This window comes from Furipterus horrens, unplaced genomic scaffold (genome assembly GCF_987537825.1).
Source record: "Furipterus horrens unplaced genomic scaffold, mFurHor1.1.pri manual_scaffold_8, whole genome shotgun sequence".
NCBI classification, from domain to species: Eukaryota; Metazoa; Chordata; class Mammalia; order Chiroptera; family Furipteridae; genus Furipterus; species Furipterus horrens.
The window spans coordinates 79,151,166-79,158,916 of record NW_028327178.1 but is presented as its reverse complement, the minus strand read 5'-3'; positions in this window follow the sequence as shown (position 1 = coordinate 79,158,916).

Sequence of the window (7,751 nt, the reverse complement as noted above, 5' to 3'; positions counted from 1 at the left end):
TTGCTGCCTGATGTTGGGAAAGCACCCTACAATGGCTACCGGATGCCTCTGGTAGGAGCAGGGGAAGGCCGAGCTAGTCCCTGAATCCAGTGATATCAGCCTATCATCTTTGAATGAGTCCATTTACTATTTTTGGTAGAAGCTGGTGCTCAAAGTGGATCCTCGTTCTTCCTCACCGCACCAATGGGTTGATTTGTGCTCATGCTACAAATTGCTATTCCATTCATCAGATAGTTTGATGAAACCAGCTGATACTTGACTTCTGACACTGGGGGGAAGTCTACACTGTCTGCATTGAGATCACAGTCAGCATGGAAACCTAAAGAGATACCAGGGGGTTTATTTTGTAGATGGGCACTGTAGAACTGGGTAGGGACAGATGTTATGCCATTGACTCTGATGTTTGGCCCAGACACATTCCTAATATCTCTCCAAGTTGGGAACTAGGGTTTTTTTCTGGTGTTAAGGTTCTGCTTGGTAGAACCCAGAGCATGATAAATCGTCACTGTGGGCCTTTAGTGCCAGTTTTGACTGGAGTGTGGGTAAGTTGATTGGAGCATTTGCAACAGGCCTTCCAGAGTGTCCCACACCTGAAAGAGGGACGTGACTGATCTGGAGGCTGAGGAAATGATTAAATAAGAGCACAGGGAAGTTGAGAGAAATTTTCAACACCACCTTTGGTGAGCTGTTGAACTGGAATTGGAACTGGAATTGGAAATGAGGGAGTCTCTGCCAAGCGTGCCTGATTAAACTCCACACCCCTATTCATGTAGAAGGAAGCCTTCCAAGGACTCTTAAATGGGCAGTGAAGCGATGAAAAGAGGTGATTAAGACACAGATGCCAAGTGCAGACTCTATATTACTTACAATCCTACAGCATAACATTTTATGTGATTATAATATTTCACAAGGGTAGCAAAGGCTGTGCTGTAAAATGCCCCATCAAAGTCCCAGCAGGTGAACCAGGGATTATGAAACAAAGCTGCAGGTTAGGAAGCCGGTGTCATCCACATTCTTCATTCATGTTGTGTACAATTAGCATTCACAAGTAATGGCTCACAGTTGACTCCCAGTGTAAGGACTTAGGTTTAGGGGGCTTTCCATGGAGCAAAATGTCAGATACATGTCAAAGACACTCGATTAGAGTCTGTCCCTCCAAGAGTCCTTAAATTATGACATACATAGGACCAAGATGAGCTTTATTTGCTCCGAACTTCAAACACTTTGGAGATTTCATGAAAAGTAATATGTTAAGGTAAAGTTTAAAAATACTGGCACTGTGTGGTAACTATTGATATTAACTAAGTTAATTAATTGACATATTTGTGGGTGCCAGCTGGTAGGCTGTGAAGAAGGAATTGTGGTGAAGGGGCCATGGGAGGATTCATGCTCTTGGCAGGATTGGAGGAGCCAGGCATCTATTATAGGGAGTTCAAATCTGTGTGTGTGTGCATTCATGTGCCACTTAATGACAGGTATACATTCTGAGAAATGCATCATAAGGCAATTTCATCCCTATGTGAACATCATGGAATGCACTTACACAAACCTAGGTGACATAACTTGCTACACACTTAGGCTATATGATATGCCATTTTTGTATATGAGATTCATCATTGACCCTTATGTTGTTATGTGGCACATGACTATATATATTTGTGTTTGTGTGTATATGCATATATCTATATGCACACATATGTTGAATTGAATGTAGATGCTAGTCAATTGAGTGAAAATGTTTACTGATTTCACATTAGCTTTTTGCCATTTCCTGTTTTCTTAATCAACAAACACTAGAACGTTAGTAATAACTTCTCTGGTCCTTTTCTTTGAAATAAAAGGAATTAATTCTTGTGTTAAGAATGTGGCAGTAAGCAACAAAACAAAGTACAAGCAATGTGCCCTCCCTTTCTTCTGGTTGGGAAAATCCTAGGTGAAAGAATTCTAGATCTGTCATGAGATCCTGGTCTGAATCAAGCCATTAGTCAGAGTGGCAAGACTCAGAGGGCTGATCTTGCTGGCCTGGTCCACACTGGAGAGAGGAAAGCTCTTATCTTAAGACTTTGGAAGAATAAATCCAGGAAGGGAAAATGTGGTGATGAAGCTTCTGAAGTGCAATGTCTGGTTGGATGGAGAGTTAGGAGAGTTTAAAAAGAGGGAGGAGAGAGAAGACATTGGGAAAGCCACTGTAGATGTGAAATATTGAACACACAAAAAAGGAGGAAAGGACAAGTTAACAAACAGGATGTAAAGTTGTCTTTAAAGTTAAAATGGACTAATGGAATTCCCTTTCAAGAAATTTCTGGAAAGATTCAACTTGCATTGTAGCTGTGGTTTGGCTGATGGATTATTTTCTTGACTATAACATTATAGAGGAATGAACTTTAGGGCAGAAGGCATAGAAAACCTTATTTTCTGTAGGTTACAATGGTTCTGCAATCTCTCTGCCTTTTCTCTTTCTTCTTGCCAAATTAATACCCTGTGAGACTGGAAGGACAACTATTATAACTAAAGAAGCTTTCTGAACCTAAGAGTTCAGAAAATCTGATACAGCAACTAGATTTGGACCTTGTCATTCTTTTTTTTTTTTTTTTTTTTTTTTTTGCGATTCATTCATTTATTTTTTATCCTTTTACCTCGCATTATTTATTGATTAAATTATTACATTTGTGCCAATTTCCCTTCCCTCTGCTCCCCTCCACCCGGTGGCCCCCCTCCCTCCAGTTGTCCCCCCCTTTTAGATTATGTCCATTAGTTGTGCATACAGTTCCTCTCAACCTCTCTCCGTCTATTCCATTCCCTCCTACCTTGATCCCCAATTCCTATATCATCTCCCTCCCTTTCCCCATTCCCCCTCCCTGTTGACCTCCCCCCAATATGCTTCCCGTACCCACAGTTCCTCTTTCCCTCTCGTTGCCTATTTAGTTTGCCTTTGCTTCATCTCCCTAGCTTCTGTTTTTTTTTTTAAACCAGTCCCTTTAACATCTCATATAACAGTGGTTTGGATCTAATGAACTCTTTCAGTTTTATTTTGTCCTGGAAACACTTTCTCTGTCCTTCTATTCTGAATGACAATTTCGCTGGATAGAGTATTCGTGGTTGTAGGTTTTGGATTTTCATTACTTTGAATATTTCTTGCCAGTCCCTTCTTGCCTGTAGGGTTTCCCTTGAGAAGTCAGCTGATAGTCTAATTGGGACCCCTTTGTACATAATTCTTTTCTTCTCTCTTGCTGCTTTTAAGATTCTCTCGTTATCTTTAATTTTTGACATTTTGATTATAATGTGTCTTGGAGTGGTTCTCCCTGGGTCCAGTCTCTTGGGAACTCTCCTTGCTTCCTGGACCTGCAGGTCTATTCCCTTTCCCAAGTCTGGGAAGTTCTCCTTTATTATATTTTCACTCAATTTTTCAAGTTCTAGTTCATCTTCCTCATTCTCTGGCAAACCAATGATTCTTATGTTGGGCCTTTTATAGCTGTCCCATAGGTTTCTGATCCTTTCGTTGTTGCTTCCCATTTCCTCTCTCTGCATTGGTTGACTGCTTGTTCCTTCTCCATATTCCAGTTTGTTGAAATGAACTCTGGATTTTATTTCCTTTCCTTCTATCTCGTATGCGGTTTTGTTCCTTTTGTTATGAAAGTTTTTCGCTTCTTTCATATCTTTTTCCTGCTCTTTTGTGAATTCTGTAAGCCACCTGATAACAATGGCCCAGAACTGAGCCTCTGACAGGTTTCTTATCTGTTCATCTGTCAGGTTCTCTATCTGCTGCCTGGTGAGTTGTGTTACCGGTATTTCTAAAGTTGCCTGCCTCATTTTGACAGATGCTTTTTGTTTTCTTGGGCTGGCTGTGGGGGTAGTGCCTGTGTACGCATCACAAATTAGCGACCGGCGCCTGCTTGTCCACGACCTATTTCGCAGCCCTGTGGTGCTTTCTTTGGGGGCGGGGGTCCAAGATGGATTCACACAGTTATTCAGCTAGGAGACCGGGATCCGTCCTCCCGCTCCCCTGGGCCTCACTGTTCAAGGCGATGCGGCGGCCGCTCTCCCCAGCTCCGGAGTCGCGCACCGCCAGGGGCTTGGCCACCGGGACTCCTCGCCGCCCGCTGCTCCGGGTGCAACCGCAAACAGCACTGCCCTCTTTAACTCTTACCTGCCCAAATGGCACCGTTGGTTTATAACTTCATATGTTGGACTTCCGTGTAGTTTTATTTTCTGGAATTTCTAGTTATCCTTTGTTTTGAAGTAGTTGTATTCCTCTATAGTTGTAGAGGGAGACCTAGCGTGTCCGTCTAAGCCTCCATCTTGGCCGGAAGTCGGACCTTGTCATTCTTAATCAATGAATATTAAAAACTTTGGTGTTGATCGGTATAATTTTCTAGCAAAAGCTGAATTATAGTTTAAGTAATAGGTCAGCAAAAGAGATCATGAGAGGGAAGAAATTAGGGTATTATATTTGCTGTCATTTGTGAGGGAAGGGGAAGTGTTGACCAGAATTTGGGAGGGAACAGGTTGCCTTTGCAGATGGCCAGAGCTATTATCAAGGGGAGCCAAGGGACAATCATGACATGAGGCGATCCAATATTAATTTGGAGTTATGAAAGCCCAAGATGTGCCTGCCAATCATAAGCTCTGTGCCATGTTCACCTTCCTGCCAAAGGTGAGTGTGGCCATGAAACAGAAAATACACATAGGTACCCATGATCAAGAGGAAGGTAAAGGCCATGAGGGAAACTTCTAATGCTCTGCCTCACCATAGAGAAGGCTGAGTTTATACAAAACTGAAAGAAGTCATGCAAAGTGGAAACCCCAAGGACCCTGAAGCCTTGGTTAGTTTCTTTTCCATTATTTTTTTCTCAAAGCATTCTTTAATTTTCATTCCTAGTACTCCTAACAATTGCAACTGCTTTTTGAATAATTATTTGTTAAATGTCTTTCTCTTTAGAGTATAGGTTCCATGTGAATAGGGATAATCTTGTTCATAGATGTGTCCTTAGTGCCTAGCATGGTGTATAGCTCATGGTAGGTGCCCAACAATAACTGGTTCATTGGATGAGTACAATTAGTGTGATCAAAGGTATAGAAGAAATGAACACCCATATTTAGGGGATGGATGGTAAAGAAATGTGATAGAAAGGAGAGTGATAGGAAGAAACTATGCACAATTAGAGTTCCAGAAAAAGCAGTAAGTTTCTCCTTTGAGGGTGAGGCTGGGTCTTCTAGAGCTTTGCTGGGTAGATGGTGGCCCTTAGACTAGAAGCATCAGCATCTCTTGGGAGATTGATGAGAGTGGAAGATCTTGATCCCAATTCCTGAAACAGAATCTGCATTTAAACAGATGTCCAGGGGATTTGTGTGTACATTGAAGTCTAAAAAACACTGCTCTATAGTACAAACAAATATCCTGTTTCCTAACACAATGATGAGACTGCTTCAGGCACACAGAGCAATAGTGGCTAATGAGGAAGGAGGAAAGGTTGGGAATCTGCCCACTGAGACCATTACACAATTGTGTGATATCCCATCTTTAGATAGGAAAGTCTCTTGCTGTTAGAACAAGGAAGAAGTTGAAACAACTTAATATAGACTTATAACAACTCTAGTCTAAAGTTGTTCTGTGTCCCTCAATGTGACTGAAAGATAACAAAGCATGTCAAGTTCTAGGGCTATAAACATTATTATTCACATGGGGAAAATTACACCATCCAAACATGGAAATGGAAAAGCTAAAGTGTAGGGACTATTTGTGAACAATTTATTCATACAAGTTGGCTGATTCTGGGGAAAAGCAAAGAGGAATTGAGCAGAAACAAATGAGTCCTGGGAGGGAAGCTGAAGGTTATATCAATGTCAGGTTAGTGGTATTCAAACTGTGTATTATGGAATTTGAGGTTACTTGAGGGATTCCTCAGGGGGTGACATGAGGGTGAGAGAGGTGAGGAGGAGATAGAACAGGAGACCATATTAAGCCAGAGAGTTGGTTAATATATATGGATTCTGTCAAGTACTGGAGTGGTATAATTGGGATATGGATTGACTTGTATGCCATTTCAGATAGTTGACTAAAAAAGAGTTTGATCAGTGGGAATTGTTTTAACCTAAACAATGATAAAAGATCATGGGGTATTTTCATACACTTCTTGGAGGAAAAGAGAGAAAACATAGGGACTGAGGACATCTATTTTTGTAGATGCCTATTATTTAACCCACATATCTAGCGTACGTGGTGTTATTGCAGCTTGATTGCAGATCTTTTCCCAACTGAGCCTAGAGTTCGTCATAGCACATAAATCTAGGCAGTCATTAACAATTGATTAGAAATGATACTGGAGATAAAATTAATTTACCAATTAGGTTCCAAGTAATAAGGAGACATGTCAATTTCTCCAATTATCTGTATTTTAGTAACGTAACAATGATTTTATATGGAAACAAGAAGTGAAAACTTGTCAATTTTTGTATATCCTCACCATCATTTGAAACACCCTTTCAGTCACTAAGGTATTTCCTATCTAATGAATAACACCTCTCCAGGTATACAGCCCACAACTCATTGTTCTCACCCTCCCTTGCAGATAGGCTCCACCAATCATATGCACCCATGAAAGACTTTTGATTGGAAGAGAGCAGCAAGACGAAACTGGCACTTCACAGATTCCATTTTGGGTGAAGGGAGTAGTGAATGCATCCAGCTTTCTAGAATATTAATGGTGGATATTCAGACATCCAGCTATCTCAGTGGTGCAAGCTGAGATATCTTAATCCAGCTTCAGCAGGAATTGGGTCCTGGTTGGAGTAGAGGTACTTTGTGTTTTGATCATTGCTGTTGCCTTTGTAGCTTCTAGTCCAGATGACCTGGCCCTCTTGGAGATTCTTTAATATTTTTAAATCTGTTTCTTTTCTGCTTAAACTAGCTAGACTGGGTTCTATTGTTTGCAACTAAGAATCTTGAACATGTGCTTAAAAAGACAAAGTTTTAATTTTTCATCTTCTCTTGTATTAGTTATTTGTATTGCTGTATAATAAATTATACCATAAATTTGTGGCTTACAACAACAATAACACTTTATTCTCTTTCACAGTTTTTGTGGGTCAGGAATATTCAGGAAAAGTTTAGCTTAGGGTCTCAGTTGACCTTGAGATGTGGCCTGAGGTGGCAGTCATCTGAAGGCTTGACTGGGTCTGGAGAATCCACCTCCAAGATGGTGACAAGTTGGTGCTGGTATTTGGTAGTTGACCTCAGTTCTTTATCATATGGGTTTCTTAGCCTGACTGTCCTAATGAGAAGTGGGTGGTTTTCCCCAGAGCAAGAAATCCACAAGTGAGAGAGAGAGAGAGAAAGAGAGAGAGAGAGAGACAGAGAGAGAGAGAGACAGAGAGAGAGAGAGACAGAGAGACAGAGAGACAGAGATGCCTGGATAGTCACAAACTATTACTTCTACCTTGTTCAGTTCATTAGGAGTGAGTCACTAAGTCCAGCCCACATTCAGTGGAGGGGAACTAGGTCCCACCTTTTTAATGGGACAGTGTCAAAGAATTTGTGGACATATTTTGAAGCCACCAACCATGCTCTTTGCCATATAAATTTGCAGTTTCATACCACAGTAGGTCAGCTAACCTGCCCTGCTCCACCTCTCTGAGCTGAGTTATTTGGCCATGGTCATCTTAGGTGACATGATGCAAGGCAGAGATTTGAAAAGTGCTTGCATGCCTTCTCTTGCTCTTGTGTCTCTGCTATGACCATGAGACTGCACCAA